This window comes from Bos indicus, chromosome 16 (genome assembly GCF_029378745.1).
Source record: "Bos indicus isolate NIAB-ARS_2022 breed Sahiwal x Tharparkar chromosome 16, NIAB-ARS_B.indTharparkar_mat_pri_1.0, whole genome shotgun sequence".
Lineage (NCBI taxonomy): Eukaryota > Metazoa > Chordata > Mammalia > Artiodactyla > Bovidae > Bos > Bos indicus.
Window position 1 is genome coordinate 17,412,656 of NC_091775.1, and position 19,504 is coordinate 17,432,159.

Sequence of the window (19,504 nt, forward strand, 5' to 3'; positions counted from 1 at the left end):
AACAGCCAAAGTGCAAAGACCTTGCTAAGTATAGGGGCCATTCAATAGAAAGCCCAGAACAGTCTCATCAGAGTAATGGGGCTGAATGAGCCACAAAGTAAAGACTGCTCTGGTTTGGCCAAAATAATAAAAATAAACTTCCGGCTGTGCAAATTCATGTTTAAATAACTTAGATGCCTATCAGTAAAAACTACAACTTTCCTTAAAAGAGTACAACAATATCAAGTATTTGGCAACATAAAATTTATCACTTTTGACATCAAATGAATGTATGAAACAGGTGAGGTAACAGAAAAATATGACCCATAGCAAGAAGAAATATCAGATTAATGGACAGAAATGAAAGTTTTAAAAGTTATCATTCATATGCTCCAAAATTTTCATGAGAACATGTATATAATGAAGAGTCTATAAATAGGCAAAAGTTTTCCAAAGATAAAGAGACATGTGGAATGGATATTTCACTGAAGAATTAATAATTAGTCAAACTGAAGATCTAACAATGAAAACTATGAAATAAAATCATAGAAAGAAAGAAATAAAGCTAAAACACACATATATGCATGCATACATACACAGGGACAAATATTAGGTGGATTTTGGAACAAGAGTAAATAATCTGATATATATGTAACTGGCATACCAGAATGAGAATAAAGACACAAGAATAATTAAGAAAATAACACCCAAGTTTTTCCAAATGAAGTAAAAATGATAAACTCATCATTCCAAAAATTAACAACAAAATAAAGGCTTATGTATTAAGCTCTAAAAGAAGCAACATTGAAAATTAAAAATATTTAAAATTCATATTTTCTCTATTCTATTCAACTATTCTTGATCTGTTTTTTTTCCAGTATTGTACACATGGTATTCCATTTTCTTAGAATATCATTATTCTAAATAAATACTTTTAAATCTACCAATGCTAATAATTTGGTCAATGATTCCATGTTTTCCCATATGTGAGTTGGTTTCAGGCCTAAGCATTTTAATAGCATCCCATATTGTTTTATTATTTACTCCTTTCTGCTACTGCTGCTGCTGCTGCTAAGTCGCTGCAGTCATGTCCGACTCTGTGCGACCCCATAGACGGCAGCCCACCAGGCTCCCCCGTCCCTGGGATTCTCCAGGCAAGAACAGTGGAGTGGACTGCCATTTCCTTCTCCAATGCATGAAACTGAAAAGTGAAAGTGAAGTCGCTTAGTCGTGTCCGACTCTTCGCGACCCCATGGACTGCAGCCCATCAGGCTCCTCCCTCCATGGGGTTCTCCAGGCAAGAGTACTGGAGTGGGGTGCCATTGCCTTCTCCATTACTCCTTTCTATAATTTCTCAAATATTTGTCTATTTATGCTTCCGCATGTTGCTGTTTGTGGCTAAGTCATGGCAGTGCTTTTGCAACCCCGTGGACTGTAGCCCCTCAGGTTCCTCTGTCCATGGGATTTCCCTGGCAAGAATACTGGAGTGGATTGCCATTTCCTTGTCCAGAAGATAGCCCCAACCTAGGGTTTGAACCCATGTCTCCTGCTTTGAAAGGCAGATTCTTTACCGCTGAATCACCAGGGAAGCCCCTCTGCATGTTAAGCGACTTCAGAGCATAGACAGCATGTTGCTCATTTTTGCTACATCCAGCTCCTGCTTTCATCAACACAAAGTTACAAGAAAGAAAATATGAAAGATAATATCATCAGTTATCTAAATTCCTAAAGGGTACCATTGTCTTTTTTTAGGATTCTACCCTCTAATAGTAAATGCAGTCCCAAAATGTATTTAACTATAGGAGATAATGATTTCTACAAAATAGAAATAAATATTTAAAATCTAACCAAAATCCTATATTGAAATTATAGCAGAAAATGGTTGAACTGGTATCAACAATAAAATCTCAGATATATCATTTTCTTATCATGACAAAGTGCACCCCTCTGAACTGTATGCCTGCTATTTCCTGTCAGTTCAAAAGGGGTCTCTTGACAGTAGGAAAAAAAAACTGTGAAAAAGTGAAAGAAATATGTACACAGTAGCTATTTACATTGTCATGGATTATCTATCATTTTGAGAGTTTTGTGCCCTGAGCAGATATGGAGTAATAAAACATTACTGAATAGGACAGAAATGAGATAAAAGTGGCTTCAGCCCTTTAGTAGGGTGTAACCCAGGGCAAGTGTCTTGACCATTCTGATCTGCCCTTTAATAGTCTCAAGATTAGGACTGAGATATGACCAAACTTGCATGGTTTCATGGTTTAATGAGGACTCAGTTAAGTAACAACAGGAAACAGTATTTGTGAAGTTTTAGAATTTGCTCAATAAATGTTATTTGATTTTTAATATTAAGAGTGATATAACTGTAGACATATTGTCACAGATGTAGAAAACCAAACTTATGGGAGAAGAGGGGAGAGGAAAAAATGGGGAGATTGAAACTGACATATACATACTACTGTCTATAAAATAGATAACTACTAAGAACCTACTGTATAGCATAGGGAACTATACTCAGTGCTCTGTAATGACCAATATAGGAAAGAACCCCAAAAAGAATGGATATGTGTATAACTGATTCACTTGTTGAACAGCAGAAATGAACACAGCATTGTAAATCAACTATACACCAATAAAAATTATTTTTTTAAAAGAACAGTACAATTGCATATTTCCTTTTGGCTCCACATCTACTGTCCATGGGGTTGCAAAGAATTGGACATGACTTAGCAACTGAACCACAGCAACAGTAATCACAATCTACCAGGCAAGTCCTGCAGGCATTCTGGCAGATCCACTCAGTGTATTTAAATTCCTAGCTTCCTCACCTTCATTTCCGTTCTCCAGCTGAGGCCTTGGGCAGACACAGGCCTGTATTTGGGGAAAGAAGGGAAACCTTGAAAAGAAAACTTATCCCCACTCTGACTTAATACTTAACTACATTCCCATAGTCTTTTGGACTCTGTGGGAGAAGGCGAGGGTGGGATGATTTGAGAGAATAGCATTGAAACATGTATATTATCATATGTGAAACAGATCGCCAGTCCAGGTTTGATGCATGAGACAGGGTGCTCAGGGCTGGTGCACTGGGATGACCCTGAGAGAAGGGATGGGGAAGAAGGTGGGAGAGGGGGTTCAGGATGGGTAACACATGTATACCCATGGCTGATTCATGTCAATGTATGGCAAAAACTACCACAATATTGTAAAGGAATTAGCCTCCAATTAAAGTAAATAAATTAAAAAAAAAAAAAAACTTAACTACATTCCCATGCCCGGCCCTCCCTAAGTTATGTCACAGCCCCATTCACCTCCCCAACCCCTAGCTTGGGGTGCCTAAAACTGCTGGAGCCTTTTGTTCAGGGCTTCCTCCAAAGCAGAACAGTGTCCTTATCTACCTGGCTCCACATGCCATTTCATGGGGTAAAATGCAATGCAGGCCTGAGCCTTTCTCTTATTTCATTGTAGTAAGTGATTCAAGTCTTAACTCTTTCATTCCTGCTCTATTGCTTTTACTGGCTACCCCAATAACTGGTAGCTCCCCACCCTCCAAGCTCAGCCAAGCTTCTGACACCTATTAAAATAAAACAAAGCCAGAGGTATATAAATTCCTATATTTAAATAAAATTTCTTTGAATAAAAGGCTTCCCAGGTGGCGCAAGTGGTAAAGAACATAAGAGATGCAGGTTCAATCCCTGGGAGGGGAAGATCCCCTGAGAAGGGAATGGCAACCCACTCCAGTATTCTTGCCTGGAGAATCCCATGGACAGAGGAGCCTCGTAGGCTACAGTCCATAGCAAAGAGTTGGAGATGACTGAAGCGATTGAGCACAGCAGCCATGCATGCACACACTTTAAACAAAATGTAAAAGGAAATGATTTGTGTGCTCAGTGGCTCAGTTGTGTCCAACTTTGCGATCTCATGGGAATGGATTGCTGTTTCCTTCTCCAGGGGATCTTCCCAATCCTGGGATAGAACCCCCATCACCTGTGGCTTCTGCTTGACAGGCAGATTCTTTACTTCTGAGCTACCTGGGAAGCCCACCCAAAACTACACAATGCATCTTACTTAATTCATGAATATCTTTATAAGGAGCATCATTTTTAGTATTATATTTTTTAAATTAATTTTAATAACATTTTATGTCTTTTAACAACATTTATTAATAGAATGCAGTATTATAATAAACATTCCTTTTGGCTGAAATGTAATATTTATTTGGATTTTTATAACAATTATATATATTGGAAATATACATGTTTTCCAATTTTTAAGAAGACAAAGCTTTCATATAAGAAGCCCCGTCTGCAAACCTCAAATATTTGCTTATCTGTCGATTTGAGAAACTGATATTGAGTATAAAAAAATTAGTTGCTGTTCTTATGTGAGGAAAGGCAGTAAATATCCTTTTTTTCACAGGATAAGTGGATTGTCAAGGAAAGTTGCAATTCAAAACAATGTATTCTTTTGATGAAACTTGCAAACCTTATTCAAAGTCAAGAGCAGGAAAGAGACCCCTTGTCTCCATGAAAATAATGTAAAATAATTTGCTGCTGTGTTTTTGTTTGCTTGTTGTATTTTACCTTGTGTTATTAAGGGAATTGAAATTGCAAAACTACAAGGTTGAAGCTAAGGTTTTAGGTTTTAGGGCATTTCAAAAAGTCTATTTGCAATGGGGTTCTGAATCTGAAATTTTTTTTTCCTCTGTGATTGTTTTCCTTAAATTTCTCACTACAGAAGAAACTAAAAAAAAATGTGAACAAGAGGGTACAATACGTGCATGTATGCATGCTAAGTTGCTTCAGTCGTGTCCAGCTCTTCGTGACCCCATGAACTGTAGCCCACCAGGCTGCTCTGTCAATGGGATTCTCCAGGCAAGAAAACTGGAGTGAGTTGCCATGCCCTCCTCCCAACCCAAACCCATGTCTCTCAAGTCTCCTGCATCAGCACGTGGGTCCTTTACCACTAGCGCCACCTGCATACGTATACAGTATGTGAGTCCTGATACTTTTCTTCCTCGGCTGGTGAGCTCACTAATAAAGCTGCGTTTGTTGGAGACAGGGGTTGCATAGTTACAACAAGGCAGACTCATGGTCATTTTAAAACTTTGACATTTTGTGCATCTTTATCCATGCAAAGTGTTAAAGTATTTCAATTAAATACTTTAGTGGAGAACTGTAAAAAACAATTTAGAAACCTAAATTGAAGATGTTTCCTTTGTTATTCAACATGTAATGTATTAGAACACACTTTTCTTTCCATAAAGAATTGATTTTTAATCAAATACTCAACATTTGTAGGGATTTTTTTTTGAGCTAGCAAAGTAATTCCTTTATTCAAATTGGATTAATGAACCTAATTTGAATTAATGAACCTAATTTCAAACCTTTTGATATATTTTAGTACACATGTATTCATTTCTTGTTAAATTATATGCATACAATTGATTGATATTTTTAGAAGTCTTCTGATAATGATTTCTTCAAGGAAAGTATTAAAACTAGAAAATAAAAGTCATTTTGTGTATTATTTGTGTTTAGTTTTTATAACAACAGATCATATGTAATTTATCACCCTGTGTTGACTTATTTGATTGTCAAAATAATCTCTATTTCTAATTTTTTTTTATTTAAGCAATTTACCTTCATTTTGCATGAATTAAATTGTAGCAATAGAATTAAGAATATATACTCAAACCATTAGATTAAATATTTTGTATCAAAACTTATTTTTTATTATGGTAGTTATATTATCTTCTCACCTCAAAATGATCTACATATGGAATTTTATGTATACATTACTGCTGGATTTATTTTAATCTGGTAACAAATATTCATACTAAGGTTATGATTATTTATTAGCTCATTATTTTTCTTTGTGGTTACATTTTTCTGATAACACTTTTCTCCATAACATAAACAAAGAACTTTCAGAACATATGTTAGAAGGTGAAAAACACTATTTCTAAGTATAAAACATTTTTAATTTCAGATTTATTTGTGTAAAGGGTTAAGGTTATGTGAATGTCGTCTCTTTATGAAGTACTACACTTTAGTTTTATTACTAATTCCCCTCTTCATCAAATCAAACACTGCATATGGTTATAACATTGATTTCTTAATTTTATGAAAATTACTCTACCAACAGCTGGTCTCTTGAACAAATGAATATGTCAATGGCTGATTACAGATTAATGATATAGCTATTTTTCAAAGGTGTAGCATTTCACATTCAAATTTAGCCTCTTAGTAGTTTAGAATGTGTATTTAAAAGGAACATTCTCTAACTTATGCATTTAAATACTTTTATTGATATGAAATTGAATGCATTTGAAGGCAGAGCATAAGCACTTTGGGAGGAAAAAAGGACTGAAAGAATTTAAATTTAGGGTTATTGAAAAGCACATCTGCCTTGAATGTAATGATTTATCAAGATCAGCAGGAAGCAACTGCTAATCAAATTTGCCTGAAGACATCAGACAATATTCTATTATCAGACAAGCTTATTTAAGGTCATTTTTTAAATGTTTATTCAACTTGTAAAAATTTTAAAGTTGAATTAAAAATCAGAAAGTGCACTGAAATTCTCCTTGCCAAGCATATTCTGAAAAACTTGTGTCATCAATGCATTTTAAATGATAAGGGCTGTTAATCATAGCAATAGTTTTCTTACCCTTTGGGATGCTACAATAATTTCTGAAAATGAGTACTTTTTTTTTTTTTACCATTTTACTTTTTGGCCTATCAGCTACTGTCATAAATGATTTAACCATAAATGATTTAACTATATACTTGAAAAATATATTTTATATTGGGTCTCCAGACCATGGTTAGGTAAGCAATAACAAAGGTAATGGAATAAAATTAACAAATAAACCTATTCTTCATATTAATACATTGAACATACCACTGTGATGCTTCATAGTTTTGAAGAATTTTGCTTTCTTGTATTACTATGATTGACATATTGAAAGATGAATTTCATTTGAAATTCATCTTGCCTGCCATTCAGTTTGGAGAAAACTTTTACTGATATTAACACACAATGTATTGAATGCACATAGATAAATAAAAGTCCTCCAGAACTGAAAAGTCTGCTGAAAAATGCAAGTAGTTGAAGGTGCTCCAATGAAAGCTATATTTTCACAAAATTACTATTTAAAGTCCTATAGATTTTTAAATTGCCATTTAAGTAAACCTGTAAATTTTAGTTACTGGAGCATGAGTTTATTTTGTCACTTAAGTGAAACTCACTCAGTCGTGTCCAACTTCTTGTGACCCAATGGACTATATGGTCCATAGAATTCTCCTGGCCAGAATACTGGAGTGGGTAGCCTTTCCCTTCTCCAGGGGATCTTCCCAACCAGGGATTGAAACCAGGTCTCCTGCATTGCAGGCAGATTCTTTACCAGCTAAGACACAAGGGAAGCCCTGTCACATAACTTTTCTACAATTTAATTCTAGCAATGGCAAAAATGTCAGCTGAGATCACAAGAGCATTTTAAGGAACTTAAAACAAATATACCAAAACATAGTTATTAATGTTATCTTTTGAACAGAAGACAAATTCTTTTAAGTGTATGTTACTGCAAATCTCAACTGCCCAAGCTGATGAGTAACCGATATACTCACACATGTAGTCACGTACTCAAATTTAGTCAATTTACCTGTAAGTTTTTAGGTACTTGTGCAGCAAATAAGCTCCATAACCCAAGCTTGAAACTCTGCTGTTGTTCTAAAATAGTGTCTAAATGAGGTGCGAAGAGCAAACTCATTTGAAAAGACCCTGATGCTGAGAAAGAGTGAGAGGAGGAGGTGAAGCAGTTGACAGAGGATGAGATGGTTGGATGGCATCACCAACTCAATAGATATGAGTTTGAGCAAACTCCAGGAGATATTTTAGCACAGGGAAGCTGGCATGCGACAGTCCATGGGGTTGCAAAAAGTTGGACATGACTTGGTGACTGAGCAACAACAAATGAGGTGATTGAGGAAAAGGGAGCATACTTCAACCAAGGTCACATGATAACTAAGTGGTGGAAACACTTATACAAATTATACAAATATAACTTAAAGACAAATTTAAATGCTTAGAACTGAATTTTTAACTCTCTACTTGAGGACTTTCCAAGGGTGCTATTTTTGAAAGACACTGTTTTAATTAGTTCAGACTACTATAAAAAAAAAATATGTCAACTGAGTGGGCTATGAACAACCAAAATTTGTTTCTCACATTTTCTTAAGACTGGAAACTGGATATCAAGATGCCAACATGGTCAGATTCTGGTGAGGACCCTGTTCCAGGATGCAGATCACTGATTCTCATAAACTCACATGGTAGAGAGAAGAGAAGGAAGCTCTCTCCTGACTCTTAAAAGGGCACTAATTCCACTCATGAGGGCTTCACCCTCATTACCTCATCCAATCCTGGTTACCTCCCCAAGGTCCCACCTCCTAATTCCTATCACATGGCAGGTAGAGTTACAACATAGGAATTTTCAGGGGGACACAAACATTCAGTCTGTAACAGTCCCGATTCTATGCACTAAAAGCAATGTAAGAACACTGAAGGAAAATATTGATTTTAATTATAATTTTCTTATAAAATTAGATCTAGAAAACCTATAATTAATATGATTCAAATATTAGAATTAGAGCATAAGCCCTCACATAAAATAATACCTTGAGCACAAGCTTTAAAAATATTTATTTGCATTCCCATCAAAAACATAACACACTTATATCTTGGGCTATAGAACTTAGATAACATTTTTATAATTTTTCAGTTATCTTAATACATTTTAGAAAGCCAGAAAAAATCACTTGCAAATATATGGAGAAAGTCATTTATTTTAATTATTAAAATTCTTTTCTATGCACAGGTGGTATTAATATTTTTAATTTACTATCTCCCACTTAGACTAGAAATAGACGTAAAAACTTGCATTAAATACACAGCTGTGCTTAATGCTGTCTAATTATGTTTTTTTCTCATTTGTACTTTTTGTATTTATACAAACACAATTAATTATATTGATTAAACCAATGATATACAATAATTCTTAACAGCATCCCAAAACATGTATAGTTTTTATCAAATTAGTAATTATTGCAATTACTTTAGTAAGAAATATTCTCAATAGTAGAAGATTCAAGAAGCTTAATACTCAAGGAAAAACAAATTTGGGGGTATTTGGGGTGTAAAAGACACATATATGGAATAGATAAATCTTTCAATGGGGCTACCATATGCAGTTTGCTTTAGAGCTGATAACAGAGGTATTTACTATGAAATAGTCTCAGATTCTTAATTCATTATTTTAGTGAAAAGTTTTACTAATAAATATAAGGGAAAGTTACCCTCAAAACCTATTATCAAATCATTTCTTTTCCATGGTTCTAGAACTATACTTGTGTTTCTTAAATAGAACAGTGATAATTTCTCCAAGAACAGGATCAATATGAATCTTTATAATCATATGATCTATGCATAAGTTTTTTTATTTTAATAATACATTAGTAATAATTCTGTCACATTTTGAGATTTACAAATTTTCTTGAGACTCTTTTATATCATCCTCAATGTTATATCATTACCACTAGTCATTACTGCCTAAGAGTGAGTGAGTGAAAGTGGCTCAGTCGTGTCTGACTCTTCTCCAGGCCAGAACACTGGAGTGGGTAGCCTTTCCCTTCTCCAGGGGCACTTCCTATAATATGTAAGTAACTATGAATAGTTCTTAAGCATGAACTGGTTAAGTATGGAAAATATTGTACTCTGAATGAAAAATACTCATAAATGCATATGCATAAATAGCCTGTATTGATATTAAAATAATTGTATTAATGGTTTACAAAATTTTACTTTCCTCAGAAAATTTACACATACACATTTATTTAATGTGGATTTCTATGTATAATTGATTTGGCGAAGGCATTCAACAAGCAGTTTGTATAGGTATAGAAAGAAACTCTGAGGATGTAGAGGCCTGTGTGTACTTTTTGTATCAACTACTCTTAGTGCCTTAATTTCAACGTAAGAGCCCCTTGTAAGAGTCAAATGCCTTGCCTTTTCCTGTTTCTTGTTTTCAATGTGTTCAGTCTTCTTTTACTTTTAAGTATAATGTTAGCTGTAGTATCATCATGCTGCTAAGTCACTTCAGTTGTGTCCGACTCTGTGTGACCCCACAGATGGCAGCCCACCAGACTCCCCCATCCCTGGGATTCTCCAGGCAAGAACCCTGGAGTGGGTTGCCATTTCCTTCTCCAGAGCATGAAAGTGAAAAGTGAAAGTGAAGTCGCTCAGTCATGTCTGACTCTTAGCGACCCCATGGACTGCAGCCTACCAGTCCTCTCTTCTGTTCCAAATTCAGCCTGTTCCCTAGAGGGGAAAGTCACATAGCTCTTTGATCTTACTGCCTTCCTCACTCCGAGGTCAATCTCCTGGACCACTGTTGTGGGGCTGGGATGTGGGCAGAGCCAGTGGCCCAACTCTCAGAATGGAATCTCTGCTTCACAAGCAAGGTTCTGGACAAGGGCTGTAGCTTGTGATCCTCTCAGCTTGCCTCTAGAGCATAAAATCTCTACCTTATGAATACTGTTTCAGCTTCAAATATTGAAACTAAAGATCTGATACTTTGCCCCCCAATGTGAAGAGGACCCACTGAAAAAGACCCTGAGGCTGGGAAAGATTGAAGGTAAAAGGAGAAGGGGGAGGCAGAGGATGAGATGTTTCGATAACATCACTGATTCAGTGGACATAAATTGAGAAATCTCTGGGAGATAGTGGAGGACAGAGGAACCTGGCATGCTGCAGTCCATGGGGTCACAAAGAGTGGGGCATGACTTAGCAAGTGAACAACAACAAATGGATGGTGTTAAGCAGGAATGTTAGGAGCAAGTATTCTGGGACAGCCGAACCTGGAACAGAACCTTCTTAGGAATCAGAGACAGATGGGAAAAGGCAGTTTCAGCTCTCTCCCTGTCTATTGCCTGTAATACAGCTCCTATAGCTTGGAGGTGGGAAGCACAGGAAAAGCTCAAGCTCATGCCCTGCATGTCCTGGAGTAATACTGTACAATGGGCTGGGATCCAGAATGATGGAGAACCCTGGCCACATCCTCCTATAGTGATGCCATCATATGGAGCTGGCTGGGTTTGGACAGCACTATGGCTCCAGTGCCACAGTCTCTGGGTATTCTGACCAGTATTTAGTACATTTCATTTTTTTTGTCAATACATTTTCTATTCACTCCTTGTATGTCTTTAGGGCAATATTCAGAGGTTTTAAAGTTTGCTTTTTAAAAAAATAATTTTCACTGATTATGATTGTTTCTCTTTGAAAAGAGTCCATTAACATTTCAGATGTCAAAAGGCATTTTTTTCCCAAAAAATTTATACTACCACAAGAAATCTAATTATCATAATTGTATGTGAATAATTATATGTGAAATATGTTCTGGGTAATGAGCTACTGTTCTCAGCAGTATATAATGATATTTTCTGTATATTAAATGATGAAACACATGAAGTTATCTAGCATAGGATTTGACATGTAAGTGATTCTTGATAAAGTTCTCCTCTTCTTGAACTGGGGTGGGGGGGCAATTTATGATTATGGATGATCTAGAATTCATCTTGCCTGCAATAAAGGGTCTTGAAAGAACCTCTTAAGTTTTCTGTCTCATCAAAAGAAAACAGATGTTGCTAGGGAGATTTTCTGGAACTTACAATGTCTCACATTTCATTTGCAAAGGTGTGAACTATGTTTAGTTGTATATGGTTTCATATCAGTAATTATTTTATGCTAAAGTTTCCATATGCATATTCTTCTACCATCTGTTATGTATGCCTGTAGAAGTATATCCAACTAGTACTTCTAAGACTATAGAGCCTTCAAAGAACCCTGTAGGTGAAAGCAATAAACCCTTTAATGTCACAAGAGTGACAGCTTCCTCCTAGGTTCATTCTTATATTTGATCAAGTTGTATCAATCCTATCTTTTCCTGACCTCCAATATTTACTTCAATCTTATTTGCCTTTTAGATTTGTGCACTGATTTCAGTTTTTTCTGCTTTGCCCTTGGAACTTATTAAGTATGTAATTGAGATTTACCTTTTTGGCTTTTCTCCCCTTTACCTATTTATGAGATTTGATATTAATCCTGACATCCTAACCTGCCATGAGCAGAAGTTAAAAAATTAACTCATCCCTTTGCCAATTCCTAAGCCAAATACCTCTTCCAAATTTCGAACATTGTTACACACCAGAAGAATTTTTTATAGAATATTTATTTTATCATTTGAATGAATTATTTTTACTTGCTTGAATTAGACATAAAGTTTAATACATAAACTTGACTAATATTGTTATCTTTAAAAGTGCAACAGGAGTTATAGGGGCTCTCTCCCTTGGAGGAAGGGTACCTGGGGTAGAAATCAAGAAGAAAGTGGGGGATAACCCAGACCTGAAAGGATTCCATTAAGAGAAGAGAATACTGAGTGAATTAATGAACACTGGTGTAAGTGAAAAACTTAGAATCCATAAATCACTCCAGAGATACTTAAGGGCTAAAGGTTTATTGGCAGCAACACTGGAAGATAATTTTTGAAAGGCAAGCTGAATTCAGACTGTGAAAGATTTAGGTTTGAATAATATAAGAACTCAACACTTAATTCTACTGCTGTTGCTCTGTTCTCCAGAATAAAGGAAGTTGATACATCAGGGAAATATCAGCGAATATTTTGAAATACAGATAAAAGAGACGTGGACAGAGCCACAAGTTAGGGATATGAGTTAATAAGCAGTTAAACAAGGGGAATGGAAAGAAAGGAGACAGCAGTGAGAAAAATCTTGATGACAGGACCAACAGACCTTCAGATGGGAGAGAGAAGTGTCAAGTGTGACCAAAGCTTTAGAAAATAAAATAGGAAAACAAAAACAAAACCAGAGAGTAGTTGATCATGGGGATTTAAAGTTTATGTAATCAGTGTACAAATGTTTATTGCTTCAAGGTAATATTCTGCATTACAACAAGACCTAAAATTTAAAGTAATAAGCAGAGAACATGGTATATGATATCCAGAGATAATAAAACTGTATAGCCTCAAGTGTCTGCTGTGAAATTTCCTTTATAAAACATTAATTATATGAATGCATCACATTAAGCAGTTCTTGGAAAGAATTCTTATGTTCCACTCAGAAAGCTGGATTGATTTTTTTCTGCTCTTGAACCATGAAAATTTCATTAAAACATCGCTTCTCGAGGATCTTACTTTCATGTGTAAGGGGTTATTTAATATTGGCTATCAATTCAGGTAACAATTATTTCCAATGGGCGATCTGTTCTAAAGATATATGGAACAGATTAGAAAGTCCCTGTAGGTTGAATATTTATTTATGAACAGTTTAATTCATTAAATTTCTCCTAATATCTAGAGTCTGAAATGTTGCAGAAGTCAGAAAGATATGCTTTTCCTTTCAAGACACATGATTTATCAAAAATTGCTCAGTGTGGAAAAAATATTGTAACTCCCCATATACTAGAAGTTTATACTTTTGGCAAAATGTAATAGTGCTTGTGATTTAGCTGACTTGAAATTTATTAATTTTCATTACTGGAACTAATTATGGCCATTTCTACTTACTATTTCCCTCATTAGAAAGCTCTAGTGTATGTCATTGTCAGTTAATGACTCATCTCTCACTACCTCATCTGTGTGTTATATTAACTTCATGAGTAGTGAAGGGTTTAAGCATGTAGGTAGTTTTGGTTATTATTATTAATTGTGGGTGGAAAGAGCAACCTTGAAGTGTAGCAAGATGATCTGCATCACATCCAGGTTTTCTCATGCCTAAAGCTTACATTTATGGAGGCACTTTTTAAGAGAAATAACATTTTATATGTATTTATAAAGATATAAATTCTTGAACATTGGAAAGGGCCTATGCAAGTGTGAAGTCCTAAGGTATGCATCATGTTAAATGTGCTTCTAAAAATAGTTGTCAATATAATATTTTAAGGGCTAATTCAGTTCCATTGAAGGAAAAGCCTTTATAATGTGGCATACTAGAAAGTATAGATGAACTAATGACCTCTTTTTTGGTTACATCTTAATTAAGCTTGTGGCTCAAAAGTGGTGTAACCTCATCCTTTGATTTTGTATTATCAAATCACCATACAGAATATTTATCAAAAATCAAAACCTTGACTATAATGTGGTAACTAGTAATCAACCCAATGTCATATCAATATCTACCCTGGAAGAGAGAGAAAACCCATAACAACTGTAAAAGCAGATATTACCTCCATAGAAAACTATCTGTAACACGTGTATTTGACAAAAGGCAAATATTAAAAACATACAGAATCTCTACAAAGTACTGAAAGACAGATAATGATAGAAAAATGAACAAATGATAATTCACACAAATATACTAAATACAAAAATACAATCTGTAATGACAAAAAACAGATCAGAAGTTATCAAAGGATGGGGGTGGGAGGAGGGAAAAAATTTGAAGGGACACAGTGAAACATCTGGGGTTGTTGGAAATGATTGTTATGTTTGGTTTTGAAATGGTTTCATGGAATGGTTTCAGGTGTATGTCAAAACTCATCAAGTTGTACACCTACCACACATGAGTCTATTGTGATTAATTGTACCTAAATACATTGTTACCCAAAAAAAAGAAAGGATGGATGCGTGAAAGGAAGGGACAAAAGAAAGGGAAAGAGAAATAAAGAAGAAGAGAAATAACCAAAATGGAGAGTAATCATCATATACTGCTGTTGGCTGAGAATACCTGTGTCTGCTCTGGAAGAGTATCTCAGTAAATTTTATACTATATCCTAAGGCTATAAATGGGCACATACCCTATGACCCTGCAATTCCACGCTTGGGTGCTTGTTCAATAGAACTACAAGCATCTATTCTGCAAGTAGTGTTGTGCTAGAATTAGGCTTATCTTTTGTCTGAACTAGTTAATCTTTTATAAATTGTACTGTTCATAATACAGCAAAACTTGAAAGTAAAATGTCCATCATCAGTAGAAAGACAAGTAAATTGTGAAATATCTATGTAATTAAATACTATATAGATGAAAACAAGTTAGATAATGCTTGTACAATATGGATTATGATCACAAACATAAAATTAAGAGAAAGAAGTCAGAAAAGAAAATATAATGAATAATAATATTTACAAAAATTCAAAGACCCACAAAATTCTTCTTTAGAGACTGGTACTCTGATCTCCTTTGTGGAGGAGGGAGGTGGCCTGATAAGCCTTCTGAAGTCCCATCAGTGGGAAGGTTTCTTCCTTGGTTTCTCAGCGATCCAAACTTACCTTCATGGTCACTTATTTATGCCTTTTACTTCTCTTTATGCTCAATTTAACAATAAAAATTAAACAATCATCAACAAAGAGATGAAAGAAAGAGAATATTCAAAAACTGTAACTTTTAGTTTGTTTTTGTTTCTTAAATAAGATAAACAAAAAAAAATGGTGATTACACGTATAGCAAAGGGACATTTAGAAATATTAGTATTTTAAGGTCATGTTTAGTTTCAGTTCAGTTCAGTTCAGTCACTCAGTTGTGTCCGGCTCTTTGCGACCCCATGAATTGCAGCACACCAGGCCTCCCTGTCCATCACCAACTCCCGGAATTCACTCAGACTCACGTCCATCGAGTCTGTGATGCCATCCAGCCATCTCATCCTCTGTCGTCCCCTTCTCCTCCTGCCCCCAATCCCTCCCAGCATCAGAATCTTTTCCAGTGAGTCAACTCTGCATGACGTGGCCAAAGTACTGGAGTTTCAGCTTTAACATCATTCCTTCCAAAGAAATCCCAGGGTTGATCTCCTTTAGGATGGACTGGTTGGATCTCCTTGCAGTCCAAGGGACTCTCAAGAGTCTTCTCCAACACCACAGTTCAAAAGCATCAATTCCTCGGCACTCAGCTTTCTTCACAGTCCAACTCTCGCAACCATACATGACAACAGGAAAAACCATAGCCTTGACTAGACGGACCTTTGTTGGCAAAGTAACATCTCTGCTTTTGAATATGCTATCTAGGTTGGACATAACTTTCCTTCCAAGGAGGAAGCATCTTTTAATTTCATGGCTGCAGTCACCATCTGCAGTGATTTTGGAGCCCAGAAAAATAAAGTCTGACACTGTTTCCACTGTTTCCCCATCTATTTCCCATGAAGCGATGGGATCAGATGCCATGATCTTAGTTTTCTGAATGTTGAGCTTTAAGTCAAATTTTTCACTCTCCTCTTTCACTTTCATCAAGAGGCTTTTTAGTTCCTCTTCACCAAGAGTCCCTTCATTTTCAAATATGAGGAAAGTGAAATGTTTGTGGTTTAAATGCAAATATTGTAGTTCAAATTCAACAATTGTGACTACTTTTGCAGTGAATGGCAAAACAAAAATATACATATACATTCTTTAATGCTATGAATGCTTTCCATTCTAACAAACTTCTGAATTCAAGTTCTTTGAGGTGTCTATTTACACTTAAGCAAACCTCATGTTTAATATTCATGCATGTTTAGTTTAGTGAATATTAAACATGAGGTTTGCTTAAGTGTAAATAGACACCTCAAAGAACTTGAATTCAGAAGTTTCTTAGAATGGAAAGCATTTATAAGCATTAAATAATGTATATGTGTATTTTTGTTTTGCCTTTCACTGCAAAAGTAGTCACAATTGTTGAATTTGAGCTACAATATTTGCATTTAAACCACAAACATTTCACTTTCCTCATATTTGAAAATGAAGGGACTCTTTGAAAGAGAAAATGGGGAAAGACCTTTAAAAAATGAGTTTCGCTGAAAAAAAATGTCCTTACCAGCAATTTGACTTAAAGTTTTCATTTTCTTCTTATAAAAACATGAAAGCTGGCCATGGCATGTTCACAGATCCTGGAAAATGGTCCATATGGCTGGGTTTGCCTTTATTTGAACAAACCAGTGTTACATAAATGGTGCTCAAAATGTGGGTGCTTAAAGTTTAAAAAGTAGAAATACACATTAGAATTATTTTGATTTTTTTAAACTGAATTTGACTGAAAAAAATACCTCTACCATGTTTAAATAAAACATAGTTGTGGATCCTACAGCATAAATTAGAATTATTTTTAGGATAATGTGTAGTTTTCTATTTTTTTGAGGCAATGTAAATATTGGTTAAATTTGATGGTCTCTAGATGCCCATCAGCAGATGAATGGATAAGAAAGCTGTGGTACATATACACAATGGAGTATTACTCAGCCATTAAAAAGAATACATTTCAATCAGTTCTAATGAATGGATGAAACTGGAACCTATTATACAGAGTGAAGTAAGCCAGAAAGAAAAACATCAATACAGTATACTAACGCATATATATGGAATTTAGAAAGATGGTAACAATAACCCTGTGTACGAGACAGCAAAAGAGACACTGATGTATAGAACAGTCTTATGGACTCTGTGGGAGAGGGAGAGGGTAGGGAGATTTGGGAGAATGGCATTGAAACATGTATAATATCATGTATGAAACGAGTCGCCAGTCCAGGTTCGATGCACGATACTGGATGCTTGGGGCTGGTGCACTGGGACTACCTAGAGGGATGGTATGGGGAGGGAGGAGGGAGGAGGGTTCAAGATGGGGAACACAGGTATACCTGTGGCGGATTCATTTCGATATTTGGCAAAACTAATACAATATTGTAAAGTTTAAAAATAAAATAAAATTAAAAAAAATAAAATAAAAATTAAATATATATATAAGTTTAATATATATATATTTCAGATGAGATAACCTTACTGTTCTACTAGATAATGTAACAATATGACCACATTTCTGAAAAATAACAATAAGGAAGAATAAATTGGGTGAAATCTCTCTCTCACTAAAATTTCCTGGTTGTTTGAAATTTAATTTGGAAGAACTAGTGGGTTGCTGGTAAATATAGTAATAATAAGGTAAAATATTCTTCAGTTTGATTGATAAAATATTTAATTTGAAAAATTAAATATTGACCAGGTTTGATGGAGGATGCATGAAAAAATGCCTAATATATTTTTTAAAACTTTTGTATAATAATTGAGGGTCTTCCCAGGTGGCTCATTGGTAAAGCATCTGCCTTAAGTACAGGAGTCACAGGTTCCATTCCTGAGTCTGGAAGAGCCCCTGGAGAAGGAAATGGCAACCCAGTATTCTTGCCTGGGACATCCCATGATCAGAGGACCCTGGTGGGCTACAGTCCAAGCGATCTCAAAAGAGGTGGACGAGACTTAGCAACTTAACAAACAACATAATAAATAAACTTCTGCAAAAAATTAAAATGCATAAAAAAATTAAAAACTCATACTGGGTGAACAACTGCTATACACATCTCAGTAGAGAATTAGCTTAGGGGAGAAACTGAACAAGTAGAGGGGGAAAGTTTTGAAGGACAAAGAGGAGAGGTTCTGGTTTCCTCAGGATGAATGTCTTTGGTTCTACTCTGTTTGGGAGCACTGTCACATGTGCTAAGTTGGTTCAGTCATTTAGGACTCTGCTACCCTATGGATTGTAGTGGACCATGCTCCTCTGTCCTTGGAATTTTCCAGGCAAAAATTGTGCAGTGGGTTGCCATTTCCTCCTCCAGGGGCTCTTCCCGACCCAGGGATCAAACCTGTGTCTCTTTCTCTTACATCTCCTATATTGCCAGTTTTTTTTTTTTTTTTCTTTTACCATTACTTCCACCTGGGAAGCTGTCAGCCAACTCGAAATCATAGTAACAAGACAAGCCTAAACTGGGACTTGAAGAGAACCTTGCAAATACAAGGACTTCCCTGGTGGTTCAGACGGTAAAGCATCTGTCTACAATGCGGGAGACCCGGTTCGAGCCCTGGGTTGGGAAGATCCCCTGGAGAAGGAAATGGCAATCCACTCCAGTACTATTGCCTGGAAAATCCCATGGACAGAGGAGTGTGATAGGCTACAGTCTATGGGGTCGCAAAGAGTCGGACACGACTTCACTTTCACTTTCACTTTGCAAATACAAAAGTCAGGGAGATTTTAGACACCACAGAGATCCATATGAAGGGCAACCACATACCATTGTCAAACTAGGAAACTAAGACAGAAAGAGTTGCTGCTAAGTCGCTTCAGTCGTGTCCGACTCTGTGCGACCTCATAGACGGCAGCCCACCAGGCTCCTGAGTCCCTGGGATCCTCCAGGCAAGAACACTGGAGTGGGTTGCCATTTCCTTCTCCAATGCATGAGAGTTAAAAGTGAAAGTGAAGTCGCTCAGTCGTGTCCCACTCTTAGCGACCCCATGGACTGCAGCCCACCAGGCTCCTCCGTCCATGGGATTTTCCAGGCAAGAGTACTGGAGTGAGGTGCCATTGCCTTAAGAGTTACCCATTCATAATTATTCCAGACAAGCATAAGCTCCGACTGTCCTGGGCAAATGACAGTTTATAGGCACATCACTGATGTTGAACTTGAGGGCAGGTTGGTTTGATGGGTAGTTTGGCAG